Consider the following 26,369-nt stretch of genomic DNA (forward strand, 5'->3'; position numbering starts at 1 on the left):
ATACAGAAAAAGAAACCGTTGTTGGTTATCTTTGTGAAACTCTGGTAAACATAAGGGAAAACAGTTATCAAGCATTTTTCCTGCCAGCCCTGCTTGAACTGCACCTCAGAGTGACCACATGATAGATCAGGGAAAGTTTTCAGCCCAGAAGAGTTCCAGGTAATACACGTAGAAGGACTGCTAGGATGAGACAATTTGCCACTTTCAAAGCCTATTGAAAGAATGCATCAAGGATTACTAACATCATTAGGTGAAAAGCTTATAAGGAACTCTGTAATGGATGAGTCAATCGTGACATCACACAAACAGCAGTAGACATCCTATGCTTCCTGATGGGATGTGGAAGGAAGCACCACCTCCCACCTATATTTTTGGGGTGAGGCGGAGGGAACTCCACTCCACTTACAAAAATATCAAAGGACAGAGTGATCTCTTAAATGATACCACAGGAAGCAATCAACAAAGTCCACAATGGCAATGTTACAGAACAACCTAGTTTCTCCAACCAATAAATGGCAAGAGAAGGGAGGGAGTGGGAGGTGAACTTGCACATTGAAAGACACAGCCATCAAAGGCAATGTGTGGACTTTGAATCCTGATTTGAAAAAAAAAATCATCTAAAAAGAAAATGTGTATGATATAAGCAGGAACTTTTTAACATTGATTGGATAGTTCATAAAACTAAGGAATTATTATTTTTTGCATGTAATGATGGTGTTATGGTTATGTTAAAATTAGAAGTACCTGAGGAAGTTCTTATAGATGAAAAGAATATGATATCCAGGACGGGTTTCAAAATAATCCAATAGTTAAGGGGTAAGGAGCAAAGTAAGGACATTTAGACAAAAAGCACATTTGCCCATGAGTTGAAAACTGCTGAATCTGGTTGATAGATGCATGGGGGTTTCATTATACAATTCTCTGTTCTTTTGTATATGTTTGAAATTTTCCAAGTAAACGAACACACACACACACAAACACACACACACATACACAGAAACATGCACAAAGATGTTAACTAACTTGCCCAAGATGGCTAAGCCAGTCAGTGATAGAGTTGTTAACTACTACATAAAGTAAAAGTGCGTTAAAATGATGAAAATTTGAGGACAGGGTTTATGTCTTATCTTTTTTTAAAATCTCCAGATCTTAACAGTGTATTCAGCACACAGTTGCCCAATAAAACTTTGTTGCATGAAATATTTTTAATTACTTACACTCTGTTTTGTATCAAAAATGATTTAGAATTTAATGAGTAAATAAAATCAATATGCAAAGTTTTTTTATGAAATTAGGACCTTTATTTAGATGAGATAACCATATTTCGGTTGGATATCCATGTAATCCATCTTGAAAATACAAATTTCATTATTCAATTTTTTCTACCATCGGTACTCAATCATATAATACAGCTTCTCCTATTTATTCAGCTTTTGAATGTACCTGGATTTAATAATTTGTTTAGGAAAGTGCTTTGCTGAATAAAGTACAGAGCTCTAATGGCAAAAAGCTATAGTGGTCCAAGGATACAGTCTTTTGCCATGCAGTCATTTATTCCACAAACTCTGTTTGGGCACCTACTGTATTCCAGGTGTTTTGCTATGTTTGTATTCAAAACCAGAGTTGCAGTTAAGAAAAGTGCAATATATAAGTTGATCCACTCCTTTGACATTCTCTTTCCCCTAAACTCAATACAATATCCTATCTATTACGTACTAAAACCCCAACTCCATTATCAAACATCCACACCAAGACCAGCCTCCTACAGAGGGCCTGCCCTGACTACCCCGTGTATATTTCTTTTTCAAACTTATCGCATGATGCTTGTATGAGTTTGGTTCCTGATTCCCCATGACGTGAATTCCTTGTCACTCCGTCTATGTTCCTGAAGACAGAGCCTGTCTTTCATGTTCCCATTTCCTACTGTACCTAGGATAACATCTTGCATACGGCAGAACCTCTGAGAATAATGACTATGTTATATGCTCTAGGCAAGAAAGAATTAAGGTTGCAAGTGTAATTAAGGTTGCTAATCAGCTGACCTTGAGATGGAGAGATAATCCTGGATTATCCAAGTGCCCCAATGGAATCACAAGGATATTTATAAGTGAAAGAAGGAGGCAGGAGAGTCGGTGTCAGAGAGATGCAATGTGAGGAAGACTCGACTGGCAGCGCGTGTCTTTGAAGATGAAGGAGGCCATGAGCCCAGGAATGCAGGTGGCCTGTAGAAGGGGAAAGGCAAGCAAAGGGCTTCTCCCCTAGACGTTGCAGAAGGAACACAGCCTTGCCAATACCTTGATTTCTAGCCTAGTGAGACTCATTTTGGACTTCGGACCTCCAGAACTGTAAGATGGTAAGTTTGTGTTGTTTAAAGCTACTAAATTGATAGTAATTTGTTAGGGCAGCCATAGGAAACAAATACAACCTGCATACAAAACTGACTCTACCACTTAACTTGGTTGAGCCATGTGCCTTTTCATAGCGTTCAGCCACCTTTTCAGCCTCAGTCCATTATTCTTCCAAGATGTGTACTTGACTCTAAAATGAACAGAGTGACTCATCTGTTCCATAACACTAGCACGACTCTCCAGCCCTCTCCATCACTATTGCCACCATCCTGGTTCAAGCCAGCAAACCTCTCACCTGGGCAACAGCAGCCCCTTAACCAGCCTCCTGACTTCTATTCTCCCTCCCCCGAACCCATCCCCTGCGACAATCTATTTTAACACTGCCAAGCAACTCAAGTTCTATCATTCTTTGATCAGCCAACAGTCTGTACTTCCTTTTCCTGCTTTGAATAAAGCCCAATACTTCTACTATGGCTAATAAAGCCCTACTCAGTCTTATCTCTACCAAGTTTCTTTTATGATTTTATTGGAAATAGTACAAACATTCAGAAAAGTATAATCAAGAACCAGTGTAACATACCACAAACCCAAATTTAAGAAACGTTAACATTTTGCCGTAACTGCTGCAGATCTTGTTAATGTCACAGCTTTACTGAGATATAACTCACATGCCATAAAATCCAGCCACTCAAAGTACAGAATTAAATGGATTTTACTCTTGAACATTGTCACCACTGCAAAAAGAAACCTCTTGCTCATTGGTTGTCACCCTCCATTTTCCCTCAATCTCCCCAGCCGCTCAGAAACCACTAGTCTAATTTTTGCCTCTGTAGATCTGTCTACTTGGGGCATTTCTTATAGATGAGATCATATGATATGTGGTCTTTTCTGGCTTCTTTCTCTTAGTATGACTTTTTAAGGTTAATCCACAGTGTAGCATGTTTCCACATTTTATCTGTATTTCATTCCTTTTATGGCTGAATAATATTCCATTGTATGGACGCACCACAATTGATTTATCTATTCATCAGTTGATGGACATTTGACTTGTTTCCACCTTTGGGCTGCTACGATTAACGATGCTATGAACATTTGTGTACAGGTTTTCATATGAGTACCTGTTTTTGTATGGACATTTGTTTTCATTTCTTTTATACAGAATTGCTGGGCTATAGGTTATCTTTATGTTTAAAACTTTGAGTAATTTCCAGACTTTCCTAGAGCAGTGTATTAGCGTTCCAATTTCTCCATACCTTTGCTGATACTCACCGTCTATCTTTTTGATTCTTGCCATTCTAGTGGGTGAGAGGTGGAATCTCATTGTGGTTTTTATTTGTATTTTTCTCTGATGGCTCATGATGTTGAGCATCTTTTCATGTGCTTATCAATTATTTGTGTATCTTTGGAGAAATGTCCATACTAGATCTTTGCCATTTACTCTTTTTTTGTTTTAAATTATTAAGTTGTAGGAGTTTTTTATCTACTCCAGATGTAAGTTCCCTATCAGATATATCATTTTCTCCCACTTCTTCCACTGTGTGGGTTGTTGTTTCACTTCTTTGATGATATCCTTTGAAGTTTGGAAGTTATTAATTTTGATGAGGTCCAATGTATCCATTATTCTTTCAATGCTTGCATTTTTGTTGTCATATTTAAGAAGGTTTTTGCCTAACCCAAGGTCATGGAGATTTATTTCTATTTTTTTCTAAGTTTTATAATTTTATCTCTTACATTTAGCCTGTGATCCATTTTGAGTTAATTTTTGTGTATGGTGAGAGGTAGGGATGCAACTTTATTCTTCACATGTGGATATAGAGCTGTCCCAGCCACCATTTACTGAAAAGATTATGCTTCCTCATTTAGTTGTATTGGCACTCTGATTGAAAGTTAATTGACTCTAAATGGGAGGGTTTATTTCTGGACTCTCAATTCTATGCCACTGATCTATATGACTATCCTATACCAGCACCTCTTTATCTTAACTACTATCTTGATTACTTACTTGATTGTAGTTAAGTTTTGAAATCAGGAAGTGTGAGTCCTCCAACTTTGAATTTCCTTACGAATTTCAGAATTAGCTTTTCAATTTCTGCCAAGAAGTTAGGTGAGATTTTTATTGCAAAATACCATTGAATTTATAGATCAACTTGAGGAGTACTGCCTTCTTAACAAGATGCTATCTTCCAATCCATGATCAAGAGCTGTCTTTCCATCTATTTAGGTCTCCTTTAATTACTTTCAATAATGTTTTGCAGTTTTTAGAGTGTGAGTTTTGCACTTCTTTTGTCAAATTAATTTCTAACTATTTTATTATTTTTGATGCTATTACAAATGAAACTGTTTTCTTTTCTTTCTTTTTTTTTTTTTTTTTGTGGTACGCGGGCCTCTCACTGTTGTGGCCTCTCCCGTTGCGGAGCACAGGCTCCGGATGCGCAGGCTCAGTGGCCATGGCTCACGGGCCCAGCCGCTCCGCGGCATGTGGGATCTTCCCGGATCAGGGTACGAACCCGTGTCCCCTGCATCAGCAGGTGGACTCTCAACCACTGTGCCACCAGGGAAGCCCTGAAACTGTTTTCTTAATTTCCTCTTTGGATTTTTCATTGCTCATGTATTAAAATACAGTTAATTTTTTGTGTAATGGTTCTGTCCCCTGCAACCTTGCTTAACTTATTTACTAGTTCTAATAGTTCTTTACTGAATTCCTTATGATGGATACTATATGAGATCATGTCATCACGGTCTTTGAACATGCTGTTCTCTTTGTCAGAAATACTTTCCTGCTCTTAATGTGGCCAACTCATTCTCTTCCTTCAGATCTCACATTAGAAGTCACCTCCTAGTCACCTCTTCAACACATCTTTTCCTGAGCACTTCAGACTCAAGATGGCCAACACTATTACTTTATCTCAACCCCCTGATTCTATCTTACATGGCATAATAAACAGAACTTGTATGTTCATCATGAAAATGTCCAAGCAAACTGAAAAGTAATGAGACTATCATAATGGAGTCCCTTATACCCATCAACAAGATTTAATATTTTTCCATTTTTTAATTTACATTTTTCATGTTGAATGCTTTTAAGGAAAGTTGCAACTATCTTGACATTTTACCCTATATAAACTTCTGTATAAATCTCCAAAAACTACAGACATTTTGCTTCATAACTGCAGTACACATACAGAGACACACACAAAAGCATTTCCTTAACATCACTAATATCCAGGCCATATTCAAATTTCCCCAATTGTTTCAGTCATCGTTTTCAATTGATATGTTAAAACTTGAATCAAATCAAGCTCCACAATTTGCATTTGATTATGTCACTTTAAATCTAGAACAGAACCCCCTTCTCCGTTTTTAAAATAACACTGTAGAAATTGGGTCAGTTGTTTCATAATTATTTTGCGTATATGCTTTGTTTATTTGCTTTTTATTTGAGTCTCAACTGTCAGTTCTAGGAGAGCACTGGCTTTGTCTTGTTCCTTGATGAGTCCACATTACCTGGACTATAGCTGATACTCAAAATAAATATTTCTTAAACAAGTGAGTGAGCGAATGAATGCATGAATTTCTATGATAGGGATATGAACAAAGTGCTATGAGAACACTGGAGGGGTTCATTTTCATATAGGTCCCCCTTTAAGACCACCAAAGGAACTGCAGAACGTAGATAATAGGGACTATAGGTATCTTAAAATTTACCCTGTTTTCAAGGAGAAGCATCTCTCTTTGAAATGTTCTCATTGACAATAGGCATATAGCTGGATCCTTATCTAATTAGAAGATGAGCCATGGTATTAAACTTTAGTGTCACCTTCTTCTTTGATACTCAATCGGTCTTTTCATCTTTCTCAAACCTCTCCTACTTTTGTATTCATCTTCCAAGAGAGACAATTAAAATTCCAGCTTTGTGGCACGGGCACAAATCTTTGGGCTTTAGAATAAACCCTTTGGTTTCTGAGGTTCACAAGTATAGTACAGAATCCATATGGGGCTGGGGAAGGCGTAACTTCTAGCTACAGCTTTCCTCCTGGAACTCAACACTATCTCCCTCTTTAGTTTCAACGTGACTCAAGGAAAATGGGGCCTGTGGCAGTAGGAAGAATTTAAAGTCTGAATGCACTCACATTACTTTACAAGCTGTACAGCCTTAGACCTCCTGACAGAGCCCATTTCCTGGACATTAAAATTTAACACCAGCATTTCTCCTCTTTTCAGTTTGGTGTTTAAAAATGTAAGCACTCATATTCAAGCTCTCTTTAAACAATCCTATCCAGTTTCAAAATGCCTGATGTGAATCCTGGAACTTCTTTTTCCCTTTAGAATATTGAGGTCACTGGTAAATTTCAACGTTGTCATCAAGAATAAAATGCAAGGAGCTTGCAATAATTTTCAATGTAAGGTACATGATGACTTGGATTGTATGAACCTCTTTCGAAGGAGGGCATTGAACAGAAGCTGGTAAGGGATGGTAAAGTGGCTTAATAATGTACTTTCCCAAGGCTTGATACAGTGGTCATAGTTTGATTATTCTCCTAGATTAGAGACCCCAATAAAGGAAATGTTGGGGATGTAGATGATTTTTGATGTCAATGGTCTTCCCACCTCCATTCCCAATAGATGAACGTTTTTGTTGCTTGTTAGATTTATTTTTACAGCTCATCACGCATTCTCTGTTCTTTAGTAACAGCCCATCTTTTGGCCTTTGGAAGGAAATCCTCCTTAACTTAGTCCATAAAGTTTACGTAGGATTGAACCTACCCACTTTGTACCAGCAGTAATCATATGACTAAGGCATGTCCAATCAGAGCATTTCTTTTACCTGGATACCACGTTTGGTTCAGGAATGTACACAGCCAGACCAATAAGATACAACTTTAAGATTTTGATGAAATCATCATGAAAAAAGAAATTATTTTTATGGTGGGGTTGCTATTCTAATAGGATGTATATCTAGAACTGCTGGAAGCCATTTTGCTATGATGACTCAAGAGCCTGACCAAAGCTGAAATAGAATAAAGCAAAGAGAAGAGACACAGATAAATGCCTAATGACAAAGTCTGAGCACCTGAATTCAGCCATGCCTGAAGATGACTCTGAACTTTTCTGTTACATCAGCCAATAAATTATTACTGAAAATAGTCTGAGTCATTCTTTTGAAACTGCCAGCATACTGAAAAATATAAAACATGGTTGTCTGATCATCACTGGCCCAACGTTTGGAATCCAGGAATAGGCCAGGCAGTTCTCACATTAAGTGCTCTAAGCAAGGATTTCCATGCTGTTCGTCCAGCGCCAAGGGATTTTTCAGGAAGATCTATTAAGAAATTAGCCTTTTAGGGGCTTCCCTGGTGGCGCAGTGGTTGAGAGTCTGCCTGCCGATGCAGATGACATGGGTTCGGGCCCCGGTCCGGGAAGATCCCACATGCCGCGGAGCGGCTGGGCCCGTGAGCCATGGCCGCTGAGCCTGCGCGTCCAGAGCCTGTGCTCCTCAACGGGAGAGGCCACAGCAGTGAGAGGCCCGCGTACCGCAAAAAAAAAAAAAAAAAAAGAAATTAGCCTTTTAAAAAAGATCTAGTCTTGTAAGAGAGCGCTAACAGGACACTGTCTATTTTCCTTCTGGTTGTATTCTTGGTAGACACTGAAAAGAAAAATGTAAGTTTAGAAGTAGTAGTTTTCCAGTCCATGTTCAATTCTATTTATTTATTTATTTTGCTTTTTTCCCCCTGAATTTCTGCTGTAGGTTCAAGTCAACCCTGCCAGAAGGCCAGACTGGAATATTGATTTAGCACACAGATAACTTTTTGCCAGCACGGCCAAAGCACCATCTGTGGCAAATGAAATCTGATTGCTTTGCACAGCCTTCTGGATCCCAGTTGCAGACAGGATACAGAGTCTGTGAGGGTGAAAACGAATCCAGAAGCTTGTCTCTCCTTAAATCACCCACATTCTTGGGACAATGAGGAAAAGGGAAGAAAAAGTCCACCTACAAGTGACAAATGATCAACACTGCTTGCTTGCTAAGCGAAGCTGACTAATCTATTGCCTCTGAAATGATTTCAAGGTATTACAAAATGAGCTTGCCTCTATTTCACATTTTCTAGGACACAAGGCGACAAATTTCTAAGCATGCTTCATTGTCCTGTAATAAGTTACATCATCTTCACTCTACTTGATTACTGATCAAATCATCAGGTGACCATGATTGAAACCGCAAGCACACTTTTGCCAAAGCGTATGTACTGCAAAATGTTTTCATAGCATTTTGAAATGCATGGGAATGCATCTTCCTTGCATGGGAAGATTTAAGGAAATTCTTATTTAGAAGTTCCTGAACTCTGATTTCAGTTGAATAACAACGCTTGATTTATTCAATCATAGCACATTATTTGCAACCTGTGTAATTTGTATGTACTTATTTCTAAGGAATCCAAGAACATTCACGTTGTAACTTCATTTATCTCCATAATTTCCCTGGGTGGAAAAAGGACGGGATTGGTCAGCAAACCAGACCCAAATCATCATGTTTTGCAAATGAAGACCCCCCACCACAAAAAGTTGGATTTGTTTGCCCCAGAAAATCCCACAAAATCTAAATTATCAAGGCTATATTGATTTTTCTCTCTCATCATTGAGTCTCAAAGACCCGGAGGTAGAAAATGAAACTAAACCTATTGGTCATGATGGTAATTACCAAGCAACCCCTCTCCCTTCACGCCACATGTAACCTCTTTGCTCAGAGATCTCTCAACAGTGCAGTTCAACTCAACACACAGCATTTCTCACTATCCCCGTGCCTCTATCTGGAAGATGAATGTATGGGGACTCCTGCCCTCCAGAACCTCTTAATCGGATGGGAGAGACAGAGTTAAACATATCAACATTTCGGTACTATCTCAAACACTGCTTCTTCCTCATTGATTCAATAAACAAAAACGAATGAAAAGCTGGCAACCTCCACCTACTCACATAATTCTAAACCCTGAAGCAATAATGTAAACAAAATTGGTATGGCATCTTCCCATTTTTTTCTTTTGGCTTATCAACAATAGAAATTTATTTTTTCCAGCTCTGGAAGCTGTTAAGTCTGAGATCAGGGTTGGATGAGGACCTTCTTTTGGGGGACAGATTTCTCACCATGTCCTCACATGGTGAAAGGCCCCCACCGTTTTTTTATGCTTGTGTAAACTTACACAAACCTATGTGGGCTTTTTTATTTTCCAGATGTAATCATACTACATAACATACACTGCAACTTGTGTTTTTTTTGTTTAGTAATATCATATCTATGCTTTTAAGCATACGTGGAGAAATGTAACTTTGGAAACAACTGTAGAGTATCCTATTTATGGATACGCCACACTTTATTCAACCATCCCATAATTGGTAGACATTTCACGTTAACTTTTTTCCAGTGATTTTTCTCCTCTTTTCTCCTTTCTCCTCCCCTCCTCTTCTTCTGAAGGAAAGAGTCACAAAAATGGGATTTCCAGGACAAGAAAAGTTTTAATGTCAGTATATACGATTGTTACTTCATCTGAAGTCTTTTGTACTTTTGTTAAAGTAGTCACATTGTAGTCAACTTATTTGCTTATATTTATATCTCTTCTTTATTGAATGATTTTTATGATAATAGGGGCCTGTTGTAACAGTCCTGTGATTTTTTTTTTTTTTTTTTTTTTTTTTTTGCGGTACGCGGGCCTCTCACCGTTGTGGCCTCTCCCACTGCAGAGCACAGGCTCCGGACGCGCAGGCTCAGCGGCCATGGCTCAAAGGCCCAGCCACTCTGTGGCACATGGGATCCTCCCGGACCAGGTCACAAACCCGTGTCCCCTGCATCGGCAGGCGGACTCTCAACCACTGCGCCACCAGGGAAGCCCCCTGTGATTTTTTAAATTATGCCTATTAGCCTAGCAACTCCATCAGCACATATGCTGTTCTAAAAGCTTTATTTCTGTCAACTCATCTGACCTTACAACAATCTATGTGCCATTAGGGTCCCCAGTTCACAGAGAAGAAAACTGAGGCAGAGAAAGGCTAAGTCATGTGCTGATGGTTACACAGTTCCAAGGGGAAGGGCTAGGATTTGATAGCAGGAAGTCTGGCTGGAGCCCAAATGCCTGTCCACCACCTTTCAGTGAGCAAAGAAGGGCCTGGGAACTAGAAGGTAGATGACTTGGGTTCAACTGTTGACTCTGTTACTGATAGTCTCAGAGCCAGGAGAGACTACTTATTGTTTCTGAATCTCCATTTTCTCATCTTTAAAATGGGTCTAATATCAAAGTCTTGGAAGGGGTGTCATGAGAACCGAATGAAGTAATGAGATAGAGTATCTGGCATACAGTTCACTAAGTCTTTGTCTCTCTCCCCCCTCTTTCCCTTTCCTTTCCTTTATTTTTTCTTTTTATTCTTTCTTTGTATTTCTAGCCACTCGTTCATTGTCTGGCCTGCAATATTCTCTTCTTTCTTTCTCTTCCTTGTTCACATCTGCTCCACCTACAGCTTTTTCACTTAGAAGATATTCAATAATTGAAGGTTGAAGTTAGCAAACTTTGGTCTAGCCTTGAAATCCACTTGGACATTTAAAAAAAATGTATTTATGTACATACATATAGAGAGAGGCACATACTCCAACCCTTGAGAGTTGACTGAGCCTGAGCATCAGGAATTTAAAATTTCTTTCCCCAGGTGATTCCAACGTGCAGCCAGAACTGAGATCCACTCGTCTAATAGGAAAGCCTGAACTCTTAGCCAATTTGATGTATCAATGACTCAAACTTGAGACGTATCAGAATTACTCACCTAGAGGGCTTATTAGAACAAAGATTGCTGGGTCCCTTCCCCAGAGTTTCTGATTCAGTAGGTCTGGAGGAGGACACAGACTTTGCATGTACAAAAGTTCCCAGTGAGGCTTATGATGCTGATAAGCGGATCATATTTTGAAAATCCCTATGCTATATTTTTGTCTTCCAGGAACTTTGTGTTTAAATCCCAAATTGGGCTATGAGCCTATTCTATGCTTCCACAGCAGCCAAGACATACCTACTTTGCGCTTCCATCATAACACTTGGCATATCTGTTTCCCTAACTAGACTCTTCTCCAGTGTTGAAACCATGATTTTTTTTTCATTCCTGTAACTCCCCAGCGTTAGTCTAGCCCTTGACATGCAGTAGGAACTCATCAAATATTGAATGAATGGAAGACTTCTACCTAAGAGTAGAAGCAGTAAAGGCAGTTCTTAATTAATCATCAAATAGTACCTCACTTGCATGGCATTAAATTCATTGAACATTAGAGAGGCAAACGAAGTGGGTAAAATAAAAGTACTTCATTCCACATCACATCCACCCAATTGCTAGTTTTCCTGGAATAGAGATGTAGATAGACACCTCTGGCTGGGGTTTTCATATAATGAAAATCAACTTCACATCCCCACAATGGCAACATTCAACGACTCCATATTCCTTGCTTCTGCCACCCACCTCATTTAAATTTAGCTGATGTTTAATAGTACAGAATTATATCTCACTACTGTTTGGGATAGAGAAATCAGAAATCCAATTTGCATTTTAAGAATAATTTGGACACATAAAAGCTAATTATCTAAGATCAGTTTTGTCCAAATAGAATAAGCTGGTTCTCATCTGATATTTATCTGAATAAATTCAAGAATTGGGCATGAACCCATTTATAAATTGATGTTTTTTAGGTAATATTCTTAGTAGGGGTCACTATATTTTTTGCCTGCCCATTCTATGTCTTTTGTTGCGGGGGCGGGGATCCTCTCTCCCCATTTCTATGCAGTCTTGGTAGTAGGATAATCCTAAGGGTTGCCTCTTCCTAGGGAAGCTAGTGTGGGGAAAAAAATACTTTATTTTCTTGGCATGAGAAAGGGAATTACTTGCGAATAAACCTGCACCATCAGGCACTCCCTCCCAGGATTTTAATTTTAACAACTGAAAAAAAAAGAGACGAAAATGTTGCTGGCATCTTCAACCAGGTCATTCCAGATATACTAACGTTCCTGTAGCCTTGGTTCTGGGTCATTCCCAAGCCTTGTGTACCAGTTTCCTTTTAATACTGTGAGTCTTCCAACTCTATGGCTCCACACTGTTCTAATAAATTCTCTGTGGTTTACATTTGCCATTTTTGGTTGCTGTTGCATGCAACCATAAAACTCCTGAACAGATTGGCCCTAGCACAAATATATATTTTTTTAGTTACTTCCTGCTCACTATCCTAGTCGAGCTTATTTTTGGCATTAGCTGGAACTTTGTTTTCAACACTCACGTTCAAATTAAATATTTCAATTCTTCCATAGCTTTTTCCTTTTAAATGAAATCCCCGACCCAAAATTCCGCAGATTTTTATTAGCTACATTACTACGTACAAGAGTTAAGGGTTATATTCAAGCCCCATGAACCACAGTGCGTTTTAATGAGATTATCTTTGTCCTTAAGTATATCCTGTGTTCTATAAGAAATAAGTTTCTTATTTCTACAAAGAAAACTTTATGGAAAAACATCTGTGTCACCAGAATTTATCAATGCTCAGCAAATGCTTAGTTTTTGAGTGACTAAATATTATTTCAAACAAGGATATTTGAAGGGATATTAAGTTCAATGAGATCAACCTTTTACTTACTCATTTAGAAAGAGAGATGAGGAATTGTTGATTTGCTTCTTCAGGGACACCCAAAGCCCAACTATCATGATCTCTTAGACTTCATGTTCAGACATATATGGGCACTACACACATCACTTAAGATCTTAGGTATTCTATTCACTCAAATTTATAACGAGGATAAATAACATCCATCTCTTTCAAGGTACAAAGGTTTAGTAGAGCCAATCCCATAATGAGTGCTAAATAAATAGTACCATTAGCATTGCTGCAATTAAAGTTTTCATCTTTCCAAGGTTTGATACCCCAGCTAAGAGTCCTTAATGCCACTGCTGAATTTTTCAAAGTGAGAATTTATTATTTCATTATTGATGTCTTAATTAAAGAATTCTTTATAGGAGTGTTGGCAGTTCTTGGAAATATGGAAGGATGGCATGCCAAGGAAAATCAAGGCAAACTTGGCAATTTCAGAATAGTACAATGAGCTGAGTTACTTTAAAAGATGGTATTTAAAGACACAAAGATGACAGGCTACTGATCAAATTTGAGTAGGTAGATATGGAAGGTATACATTTTTCAGGCTGTGGGATAAAACAAATATCTTCTGTTTTATATGAAATATATAAAATAGATCAGACGTCAGCCGAGTACAGTCCATGGGCCAAATATGGCCTAGCACCTGCTGTTGTAAATAAAGTTTTACTGGAACACAGCTGCAGCCACCTAGTGGTGTGCTGCCCGTGGCTGCTTTCCTGCTACAACGGCAGAGTAGAGTAGTTGGAACAGAGACTATGTGGCCTCTAAAATAGTTATTAGCTGTCCCTGTACTGGAACAGTTTGAAGATCTTTGAGCTAGATGATGTGCTGCCCCTCCCTTATTGGTTGAGTGAAATTCCAATAGCTGCAAATTTCAATTTCTGCGAAATATTTCCAGGCCTGATTGAAATGCTTGCCTTTTCCTTAGGTCTGCCTTCTGCCTTCTACACAGCATGTACACAGGTTCACTCTCACCTACAGTTAATGTGCCTTCTGACTTATATCTATATTTACAGTTCCACATATCTGTTGAAACACCCCATAGTGATGGCTGGAGAAAAAGAAGTAGATTTGCAAAAAGAAATACGTAGAGAATGCCTTTGGTTTGGGGATACTTCTCTAATAGAAAATGTTGGTCAAAGTCATCACACACATGTAATACAAAATTCTGAGAGCGGAAAAAGCCAAGTCTCAGAAGAACTGGGCAAACCAGATAAACCAACCTTATGTCCACCTCAGGCTGTGCGTGTTTCGAGAGGGCTATGGCCATTTCACAATAGTTGCAAGCACAGACCATTCACTGAAAGGAATTTTCTGGATGCTATCACAAGGGTGTGACAGTTGCAAACGGGACTCTTTCCTGCTTCTCCTGGAGTGAAAGAGAAAAGACCTTGCATGATACCAACATGGAGAGAAGAGGGTTTTTTGTTTTGATTTTTAATTTATTTATTTTTGGCTGTGTTGGGTCTTTGCTGCCGCGCAGGCTTTCTCTAGTTGAGGCAAGCAGTGAGCAGGGGCTACTCTTTGTTGCGGTGCGCGGGCTTCTCATTGCAGTGGCTTCTCTTGTTGCGGAGCACGGGCTCTAGCCGCGCAGGCTTCAGCAGTTGTGGCACGCAGGCTCAGTAGATGTGGCTCCCGGGCTCTAGAGCCCAGGCTCAGTAGTTGTGACACACGGGCTTAGTTGCTCTGTGGCATGTGGGATCTTCCTGGACCAGGGCTCGAACCCGTGTCTCCTGGATTAGCAGGCTGATTCTTTTTTTTTTTTTTGCGGTACGCGGGCCTCTCACTGCTGTGGCCTCTCCCGTTGCGGAGCACAGGCTCACGGACGCGCAGGCCCAGCGGCCATGGCTCACGGGTCCAGCCGCTCCGCGGCACGTGGGATCCTCCCGGACCGGGGCACGAACCCGCGTCCCCTGCATCGGCAGGCGGACTCTCAACCACTGCGCCACCAGGGAAGCCCCGGCAGGCGGATTCTTAACCACTGCACTACCAGGGAAGTCCCAGAGAAGAGTTTTAACAGGAGGAGCAGCAACCAGATGACAGAGGAAATGGGACACGCCAGACGTGGGGAAAGGGGGCAACTACAGGTCCATAACACTGAAAATCAATCTGCCAAACATTCAACTTGCTGAATGACCAACCTGTGCCAAACTAGGAGAAGAAATCACAAAATAATTTCGGTAGCATTTACAGCAGCTCTTTTGACAAAGAACCTAGAGTAGGGGGGACCATTCTTCCCGTCCCCTGTGGGAGTGAGTTCAGAGAGCGGGGTAGGAAGTTCTTAGGAGAATCCTGGGGCCTCTCGGTTATCTGTGGGCGTGTCCACGGTGATCACATGGAAGGCAAGTCCAGGAGTTTGTTCGCTAGTGTTTACGAAGACTGAGCTGAAGTGCAGTTGTGAGGCAGGTACACTGTGGTAGGAGGTACCCACCATTCACAGACTGCAGCCCCGTGCCCACTGTGGAGAAACTGTGGCACACCCACGGCGGAACACGCAACTTTACGGGAAAAAAACAAACAGGGCTAAAACCATCCTGTATGACACAAATTGCCCTGAACTTTAGTAATAATAAAACACATTTTGGAAGCTGAGAACTACTTCCAAAGCAGGACAGCCAAGGCCGCCATTCATGAGGAGGGCGGGAGATTCCACCGAGCTCCTGGGACCCTGAGTGAGCAACGTGGAGTGGGAATCCCAGCAATTCTGCAGGTGGAGGCTGACCTCGAGAGCAGAGTTTCTAAAGCTTAGTTACTGTGCCTACTTGCTCGAGGAGATGCATTCCTTGGCAAATCACATTGGAGAGAGCTTCTTAAAGGCCTCCATCGGTCCATCCCTCTTTGGCTCAAGCACCAGTTTTATCCTACTTTTGGGTGAGTGTCTGTATGGCCATGCAAACGTGTCTGTTGGAGTGCGGGCAAATGATTCAGCTCCCCGGTTCTGCAGCTCTAAGCAAACGGCCAGCCCAGCTTCAAGGACGTGAGTCAAGAGCTGTGGTGCAAAAACTCTGAGAGGCCACTGAGCAGCCAGATGGCTGCAACATTTCACAGAGACCTTGAGTGTCTGTAGTCAGCCACGGTGACCTTCACTCCTCTGTATACCCCCTGGATGAATATGCCCCTTTGTAAAACCCCTTTGATGAGTTGATAAGGTCCAGCCGATGCATATCAACGTAACAAGGTACACAGAACTCACACAACACACACACAACGTAACAAGGTACACAGAACTCACACACAAGCCTCCTCTGCTTCCAAGCCTCCCTAAAGTCAGTGGTCCTTTGGATAGGGATTGAGTAGGATAATCAAATATTATTTGGGGTTTATTATTTCAGCTTAGAAACCCCATTAGGGGGTTGTAGGTAGAGAGGGAACTTTAAGGGGGCTTTGGGAGACCACAGCAAGATTAATGATCACTCAAGAAAGTAATGGGAAAATCCTGAAACAATGTGGGCTTGCCTTGACTCATAAAACAGAACAAGCTGCTTAGCATCAAAGCCAGATTGGCTTGCTTAACAACAATCTCAAGCTAACGTGATTAGCAACAAAATCACGCAACAGAAGCACGAGACATGCCCCAAAACAATAAAACAATGATTGCATGAGACCTACATCCTGCCCAGTGAGCTCGGTAAGTTAATGATCCCGAAAAAACACACTCTTTAACCCCTAGGACATGCTCTTTGCACAATGCCCTAAAAACAATAAATCAATAGTGGAGAATAAGACCTACAACATCAAGTTAATGACCCCCAGGACATGCTCTGTGCACGCAAAAAAACAATCACTTATGGAAAGGTGACATTTCAAAGTGAAAGACCCTCATTGTACTGAGACCTGAAATAATTTTTCCAAAGTGCCGTGACAATCCTGACCTGACCGGGAAGCAACAAAAAACCCAACCTGGAGGAGGAACTGATGATGAAAGAGTGACGTCTACTCAAGAAAGACAAAGAAGGTCTTCTCCCCCTCCCTTCTCTTCCTTTGATTATAAAAATGTAACCCACTAAGTACTCGGGGCAGAGGAATGCTTGCCTGCCTGCTTGTAGGCCTCACAAGCATCCTATCCTAATAAATCACTTCTTATCTATCACTTTGCCTCTCGCTGAATTCTTTCTGCCCTGAGACATAAAGCACCGGGCTCCTCAGAACCCCCGAAATGACACCCTAATGGTTTCACTCTGGCTAAAGCTGGCTATGCTAGGCATGTGGGGAATGGATACAGGCTGCATATTCCACTCTACCGAAACCATCGGAACATAGCTGACTAATTTATTCCAGTAACCATTTGACCTGGTGGACACCATAGTCCAGGTTTGGTCTACAAGATCTCCACGATGCCTTCTTCCCACCCAAGCTCAATTTCAACATACAGGCTTCCAATGAACGAACATTCCCTGCGTGCCAGGCACTGTGCTGTTCCTTACATGTATTACGCTTACTGAGTCTTTACAACAATGCTACAAGTTAGTTAAGTACTATCAACATCCCCATTTTACAGATGAGGAGACTGAGTTTAGGTAGGGTAAATAACTGACCCAAGGTCACACGACTTATAAAAGGGCAACAGCAAGGAAACAGTGCTGCTCTAACCCCTGTGAAGGGGTCCTGACAACTATACAACACTCAGTCTCCATAATAGTTTTTGACAAAAGGCTAACCAATGAATGCCACCATCCTGGGACTGGCAAACTATGGCCTGTGGGCCAAATCTGGGTTTCTACCTGATACAGCTCAGGAGTTAAGTAAGCATGTTTATTTTACATTTTAAATGGTTGGGGGGGAAAAAAATCAAAAGAAGAACGTGACACATGTAAATGATACGAAATTGAAATTTGAGCAACCATAAATAAAGTTTTACTGGAATACATGCTCATTCATTTACTTACTGTCTGTGGCTGTTTTGTGAGGCCATAGCAGACTGGAGGAATTTTGATAGAGACCATATCTGGTCAGCAATGCATCAACTATTTACCCACTGGCTCTTGCAGAAAGTGTGCGGACCCGTGCCCGCCTCTGATCTGTGGAAGATAGTAAGCCTCCGTAAATTGCTTACAACAATCAGAACTTTGTGAAATAAAAGGTCAAAAATGATTAAAAAACAAAGACCCTGCGTTTTGTCCTTCTTAGACTCAAAAATCATAACAGCTGTAGGTGCCTATTGTTTGAGGCAGAGCTGGAGTTGCCATTTTCTCGCTTTAGGTTTAAAAATATCACTCGCTTCTGTTCAGAGCCAAGATAGACAGCAAGGCTGCCGTTCCCTGCTCCTCCCTTCCGAGGTCTGCCACGTGAGTAGATGCTACATCCACACTGCTGCTGCTGAATTTCAGCCCAGCAGCACAGTTAGGAGAGAAACGTAATGAACTGCCACAGTAATTCATTCAACAGCAACAGAGGCCCCAACGATAGATGCAGCTGCTGGGCGTGATACTGATAATTTCCGATTTGTGAGAGTAAAAATATATCTTAAAAATTATCTTCCAGCCAGGAATTGCAGTTTTTCCTTTTTTTCTCATCTTGTGTTTCCGTGGAAAAGACTGCTTAACACAAAAAGTCTTAATCCATTAAGAAAATTATCCCTTTAAGAGCGACTGAGATAAAGGTTGACACATCCCACAAGTAGCATCCCTTTCCCACACTCCCTACTTCCATCTCTTCTTACGTCATGCCCATTAACGAACATGCCAGAGAGAAATCTCATTACCCAGCACTTGGCTAAGTGAATTACCACTGATAAGCTAAGCAGATTGGAGCTCAGGTTCTAATGAGTAGGAGTGGATGGGTTACCTTTTCCAGATAACTGTTCTCTCTGTTGAATTTGCATTACTTCAATAACCACGACTCTCCTTTATTCCTGTTTTATTTTATGTCCCTCTGAAAAGTTGTGCTTTCTTAAAAATTTGGTCCTGCATTTAAAAATATGTATTCCCAGGTGTGTGTGCTTGTGTGTATGTATAAATATATATATATATTTTTTATTTCTGTGAATGTGACCTTATATTGCATCATATTTTCTAACTGATGATGTTTTTAGCACGTGGAAAAGCTACTGATTTTTTTGCAAATTTATTTTACTGGCCATCTTTTGGAACTAACTTATTTTAAGTTTTTTTTTTTTCACTTGGATTTTTAGGAAGAGAAAGAATGAATCTGAATATAATTATAATTTTATCTTCTACAATCTAATACTTATAAACTGTACTCTTTTTCTTGTCCTATTGCAAATGTGGACATCCTTAAAATTGATCTTTATTATATGAAGCCTACATGCATGAACTTTTGGTAGTGACCTGTGTTCTTTCTTAAAAGTTAAGTCATATATAAATAAATTCATACATTCTGATCTGCAGAGTCATTTTGCAGAAGTTATTTTTCCATGTCTCAGATTCCTCATCCGTGAACTGGAAATGAAAATTTCTGATGTTCTTATTTCACAGGATTATTGGGTAAGTAAAATAAAATAATACATAGAGCTTTGCTTAATAAAGTTATCAAAACACTAACTCTATAGGAAAGTGTGACATTTATGAATATTAAAATGATGCTATTGAGGTGATATCATTAAGACGGTGACATAGGTCACTCCTGACTTCAGTCTCCCTCATAAGAAGACCAGCTGGTAACTATCCACAGACAACATGCCATTGTGCAAATCCCAAAACCTGGGGATGAGGCTAAAGTACCCCTGGTAGACCTAGAAGAACCACAGTACAACACCCCCAGGCTGGCACAGCATTGCACCTAGAGGGCCCCCCTGGAACTAGTTTTCTCCTGTGGGAGAAGAGAGACAAGGTGGACATCCAGCTGCCCCAGTGTGGCAGGCCACTTCCTGGGAGGCCCCCTCTACGGCCCTGCCCAACTGCTGACCACAGCCTGCAGTTGTGCCCAGGTGGTGACCCTGCCCAATCATGGAGCGTAGCCTATAGCCCCACCCGATAAGGGAGCCAGGACAGCAATGCCACCCTACTTTGGAAAATCGTCTCTAGCCCCACCCAACTGTAGGATATAGCGGGAGCCCCTCTTGACCAGGAAGCCCAGCCAGCAAACTTGCCCAACAGCAGATCACAACCAGCGGCTGACCTAACTGTAAAGCCTAGCTTGTGGCCCTACCCAAGTCTGCAGCCTAGCCTGTGACCCCACCTATCACACAGCGTGGCCTGGGGCCCTGTGCAACCGTAGAACCCTGCGTCTTGTCCTGCCTAAACCTGCAGTCCAGCCAGCAGCACCGTCCAGCTGGGAAGCACAGCCTGAGACTCCACCCGATGAGTGGAAAATGAGGGGCCAGTTGTTTTGGCTTTCCCAGGTTCTTTGTATTTCCATATAAACTTTCTAATCAGATGGTCAATTTCTACCCCCCCCCCAAAAAAAAGTCTGCTGGAATTTTGTTTGGGATTGCATTTAATCTATAGATAAATCTTAAAGAATGTTCATCTTAACTATATTTAGCCTTTCCATCCATGAACCTGGCATACCTGTTCCCCATTTAGATGCTCTCTAATTTCTCTCCGCATTGTTTTGTGTACAAGTCTTGCATGTCTTCCAGACATGAAGAGTACCTATTGTATGATTCTATTGATACAAAGTTCTAGAACAGCCGAGACTCATCTATGGTGATGGAAGTCAGATAGTGAATGCTCTTGGCAGATAAAAGTGGGAGGGCAGTGACTGACCGGGAAGGGGCACAGGGATGCTTTTTGGGGTGATAGAAATAGTCCAGATTTTAGATAAATTGATAGGTTTGTGGGTTATAGGAATGTATTGAATTTTACACTTAAGATCTGTATATTTTATAATACAGTCTATTAAAAAATAACTCACATAGTTGCATAAATGTAACATACACTTCCTAGGTGTTGGCTACTATTGTTAATTATGATGTAGTCTCTTGCTAATACACACATATGTAATATATAATAGATACACAGGCTACCTATTATATACGTTATTTATAATATTTTATATATTACACTACGTTAATCACATTTAACCCTTTAAAATATACGGATTGTTACTTTATGTTACTAACGTTGCCTAAGTTCACCAGCAGCCTGCATAGCTTTGCTCAGCTTTACACACACTGAAGAAAATACCTAATATCATATGAAAGACATATGAACGGAAATGCAATTCATGCAATACAGTTTTCCATAAGATCAACAGAATCCTGTTGATCTAGCTCTTAACTGAATATTCTTTTTGCAAAATCCTATCAGTTAATTTAATGTCAGATACGTGTTATTCCATATTTTAGCAGCAGTGTGGTCCACTTTTTGGTAGTGGCTTGGATGCTAAGGCCAGACCAGAGGCCTGGAGCAAAGAGCTCCATCATCAATTAAGGATGCAGCCGCCGGCACCTGGGCAGGGCCAGGGCCTACAGTATGCCTGAAGGGAGCAGCTGGCATCCTGGACTTAAATAGTTAAAACTTATGAAATAATTCAAATATATGTGCAAAATACTAAACGTATACTCAACTGAATTTAATGTCTCTTTGATGATTGAAAAGAAATGTAAAGATACTTTAACACAGCAGGCTCATCATTATGAAAACTCATTGTTGGACTAACTACAAATTTTTGTTTGGTTGCAGTCTGGGTAACCAATCATTTATTGTATATCGAATGGCTGTGTGTTTACATAAAAGTACCTTTAATTGAGAAAGCATACACAGAGGAAAACATCAACCCTATTTTAGACAGTGCTCTTTTATGAGATTTCAGTAACATGAGGCAAGACTTCCACGAGATGATAGGCATTCTCCCAGTCAAAGTGAATCCCTGGACGTCACTCTAAGCCTTAATGAGCATATACTTCATCTGCCGGAACAGCAGGAGAATAGCTTTCTTACTCCCTGCCTTCACAACAGTTTGAATTCCAGATGTTGGGGGCTGCTCAGCAGGGTTCTGGCAGCTCCACACATTTCCTAACAGACAGTTCTGCTTTCACTGCCTGGGGAAAAAAAAAATGAGTTGGCGAATTTGCAATGCCATCTTTTCAAAGGAAGTAAGAAGGAAAAATGACCTGCATATTTACTAAGCTGTTGGTTACAATTTTCACCATCTTTGCTCTTTTTTCAGGACCAGGCATCACTGGGGAGAGAAAAGAAGAGAGGGGCTGAATCCACAAAGCCCCAACAAAAATCTCGCCTTTGGTTTCCTGACTTCAAGCCATCAAATGTAAAACTCCACTATTGTATGGCTCTTCAGAGAGAAATCAGAGCTCGGTTGTTTATCCGGAGGAGCCACTTGTCTACTGTTATAAAGCCACATGCCTGCTTTATCAGAGGGCTATTTCACTTTTCTTTTCAGAAATTCATCCCGATACAGAGCGGGGTTCGGCACATTCATAAAATCCCACCTCCTCGCCCTCTCTCTTCTCTACCTGGCTCACCATTTGCGAATAAAATTATAGATAGAAAATCTTCTCTTCTTTCAAACACAGCTTTGTGCAGCATTAAGACGCTGCTGAAAAATGATCAAATATCGTGGTACCTAAAATCCCTGGATGTGAAAGATCATAAAGTAAACCTTCTTCGTGGGTGATGGGGAAGAAGACACACAAACTTGAAAGACAAGCCAGCTGGCTATAGACTTGGTTCTGACACTGATTTAGTGAAACAAAGATACATTAGAGGTTCAGATTCGGGGCTCTGGAGTCAGAGATCCTGGGATAATAGCCCAGCTCTGTCACATCAGCTGTGTGAGCTAATCCAGAGTTTCTTCCTCTGTGAATTAGGAACACACTATGCCTACTTCCAAGGATTTTCACAAGGATTAAAGAAGATCACACCTGGGAAGTGCTCGCACAGTGCCTGGCCCAGAGTCAGTAGTGAGTAAATGTTAGCCACTGTTTCTAGAAATTGAGTAAATTATTTCTCCTTTCAGGGCTTCGTTGTGTGTGTGTGTGCATGTGAATATACACAAACGTCAATATTCTTTTCCAAATGTGTCTTGAAGATGTCTAGGGACCCTGCTGAACTTCTTAATGGCTAGTAAGGTTGGGGGTATGGTGCATGGGGATGTGAGACTCCCAAAAGGAAGGGATACTTCTGATTGAGAGAATCTGGGACAAATTCACGTTGGAGGTGACGTTACAAGTGCCCATGATTAATAATAATACACAGCAACAGTCACTGAGGGCTTACTATCGTGCCAGACATTGAGCTTCGTGCTTCACATAAATTATCTTGTTTAATTCTCCAAGAACTTAATCACTAACCTCAACGTAAGTGTTTAGAAAAGGGGCACCACTGCTCTAAGTGGGGAGGTAGTGTTTGAGCAAAGTCACCAGCTCTGTGTCTGGATCGTAGTTACTCAGGTATACAGCCTCCTTCAGGCAGCCTGACTTTGACATGTGAAGACCAGATTCACGGTTCTAAATGCACATTTCTGTGCACATTTTCTACCTCAGAAATCGGGATGCAGCTTACGTTCAATAGCATGCCATAGATTTCTTGGCAGCATGTTTCTTTCCTGGTGGCACAAATAATGGTGCACCATAGATGTCAAAGGCATTTCCGATTTGATGAAATGGGAAGACATTTTGGTAGGAAGCTAAGGAGGTGGGACACCCCAGAGAGAGGAACCGGCATGTAGAGAAGTACAGGGGCAAAAGCTGGCATGCTGTACTCAGGGAGCAATGAATTGATTTAGGGGATTAGTGGGCAATGGTAGGAGCTGAAGCTGCAAACGCGGAATTGGGCTACAACGGGGCTTCTTGACAAGCGTTGGTGCTTTCCCGAAGGAAACTGTGGAAATACATAAGGGCGTTTCTCAGTTGTCCTGGTAATGGGGGTTCTATACACATTTAGTGAAGACAGGAGGTGGCTTCAGATGCAAGCGTCTTGCAATGCACAAGACAGTCCTGCCCAAGGAAGAAGTGTCTTACCTTCTGCCTAACTTTCAAATGCCATTCAAAAGTGAAAGACCTGTTTACAATGAACTGAGATTAGAACCTAAACTTCATTTATAGGAAAACAATGTAGTTTTGTGGGATTCTAATATTCAGTGACTTTCCCAAATATAAAACCATTGTGTCAATCAAGAGAAGCCTGTAGTCTGTTTTGTTGGAACTTTACTAACTTTTCCTCTTTTGTAAAATCCTATCTACCCCCTGATAATCATGGTATTTGCATTGCTGTCCACACACCTGAATTAACCTGTATTGGGAGCTGCCAAATCCACGAGGCTTGCATCTATGCTACAAGCATCAAGGGATTTCATTGTGACCCAAGTTCAAGCGTTTATTCTTCAGAATGCGTGTTATTTTATCAAGATTTATTTTGCTTTTATTTCTCCCTCATTATAGTTACGGCATTGAATTTAGCTTCTGTGTATAGTTAGAGTATATTATTTACGAATTTAATTTCACGATAATGAAGAGGATTTTACAAATATTTGTTATAAAAAGGTGGGAAGAAGCTTGGGTCTGCACGGTTGAGATCAAGTTTTGGACATCTGACCAAGATTCAAAACTGAGAGGTAATGAGAAGGAATCAAAGAAATTTTGACAGATTTTAGAAATTTTGAAAAGTACAGAAAAAAATTTGGGAATAAAATAAGAATCATCCGTAAGTTAATCATCCAGAAATAAGTATTGTTAAAATTTTTGTCCCTCTTTTCCTACCCATGTGTATTTTCCTTTTTTTTTTTTTAAAGTTGAGATTATATTGTTTTTGGAATTTTTTCCTACACAATGATCCATGTCATTAATTATTCTTTTAAAACCCCTCTTTTAGTGGCTCCATAATATCTCATGAAAAGTAATTTTATCTATTTATTTCTGGATGCATTCAGAAGGGCTGGTTAATTTTCCAATATGTTTTGTAAATTGTATATAATAACAGAATTTTAGTGATAAAAGGGGCTTTAGAGTTTGCCAGATTTATCTCCATATAAAATAGATGAGAAAAGGGAGGCACAGAAGAGAACAAGTCACAGAGTCACTTGCTGCCCAGCAAGAGCTAGAATCCTGGGTCTCCTGATGCTCAGACTAATGTTTTCTTTGGATTATTCTAAAGCTGCCTTCCTCGGTGCCCACTGTTTAATGAACTGAGCCATGACTGGCATCTCCATGCTGTAACTATTTTGGCTTTCCACCCAAACAAAAGCTGGACCTTTCCAGGGTGTGCAGCTAAAAGGCGTTGCTTGCTGCAGCAGGAGCAGAACATATACAGATAAACACGTCACCCTCTCATTCTCAGTGCCCAGCAGGCCACAGCAGGAATTCTTCACGGTGGAGACTGAAATACTATATGACTCCAAGAGAGCTTATTACCAGAAACATGTGGGAGGACGGATTTAATGCCAGATCACTTTGAGCTATAATAAAGATGATAATAGCTTGACTTCAGACATGATATGTACACATAGGATTCTGCAAATTACAGTCAGCTTACCTGTTCAATGTAATGAATCCCATCATGCACATGTATAATGCAGATTCAAAACAGAGTATCGATGGCATTACATGTAACTGTGGGATATGCACTTACAGTCCACTAAGCAGATGCGAAAAAAGACCTGTTCTGGAGATGGTCAAGGGTGGCTCTCAGTAAGGGATAAATACACAGCCCAAGTCACCTGCTGGGAATTGGGTGGGGGCGGGGAGAGGCAGGAAGTGAGGCCAAAGGAGAAGGGCAATTAGTATTATCTCAGGCAGAAGTGAGAATGATGTTCCTGGTAACGGCAGTCAACAAACCCAGGAAAAGTCTGGGGCACTGGCTGCAGGTCAAGCCTTCTAACGCCATCGTATCCGCCTTAATGACTGCAGTAGAGTCCCTGCTTCCATCCTTGGCCCCCAGAACAGTATGCATGGTCCTATTAAAACCTAAGGCATGGTCCTTGGAGTTGGGCTGGGGCGAAAGTAGAAGTGATGTATACAGCCTCCAGGCCAGTGCGTTTCCAAGCCAGTGTGACCCCTCCATCTCCCTCTTTCTCTGCCTCAGCCACCTTGGAACCCTATGATCCGGACGAGGAGGGCTGCCTGACCAGCCTTAGACTGTGACACGAATAACACATAAACTTGCATTTTGTTAAGTCACCGACATTTGGGATGGGGAGTGTTTGTTACTCTAGCATTACATAGCTTGTCTTGACTAATACAACTATTATTTTAATAAAGTCATAGAAAGCCTTGCTGAAAAAAATAGTCACATCTCACAAGGAAAGCTGAATTTATTTTTCAATGTATATTTTGTTCTGTAAGAAATTAAATGCATTGGGACTTCCCTGGTGGTCCAGTGGTTAAGAATCTGCCTTCCAAAGCAGGGGACGCGGGTTCAATCCCTGGTCGGGGAACTAAGATCCCACATGCCGTGGGGCAGCTAGGCCCACACACCGCAACTACTGAGCCCACATGCCAC

General features: G+C 40.9%; 1 protein-coding gene across 7 annotated transcripts in view; it reads right to left on the reverse strand.

The window, feature by feature from the left end:
- DOK5 (docking protein 5) overlaps positions 1-26,369 on the reverse strand; it is a 1,081,787-nt gene that overhangs the window by 927,717 nt on the left and 127,701 nt on the right. For all 7 annotated transcript variants that reach the window (XR_013824125.1, XR_013824126.1, XR_013824127.1 and 4 more), the window contains one exon: positions 17,898-18,029. The gene's annotated coding sequence lies outside the window, so the exon portion shown is untranslated. The remainder of the gene's footprint in view (positions 1-17,897; positions 18,030-26,369) is intronic.

This window comes from Stenella coeruleoalba, assembly GCF_951394435.1.
Source record: "Stenella coeruleoalba genome assembly, chromosome: 15".
Lineage (NCBI taxonomy): Eukaryota > Metazoa > Chordata > Mammalia > Artiodactyla > Delphinidae > Stenella > Stenella coeruleoalba.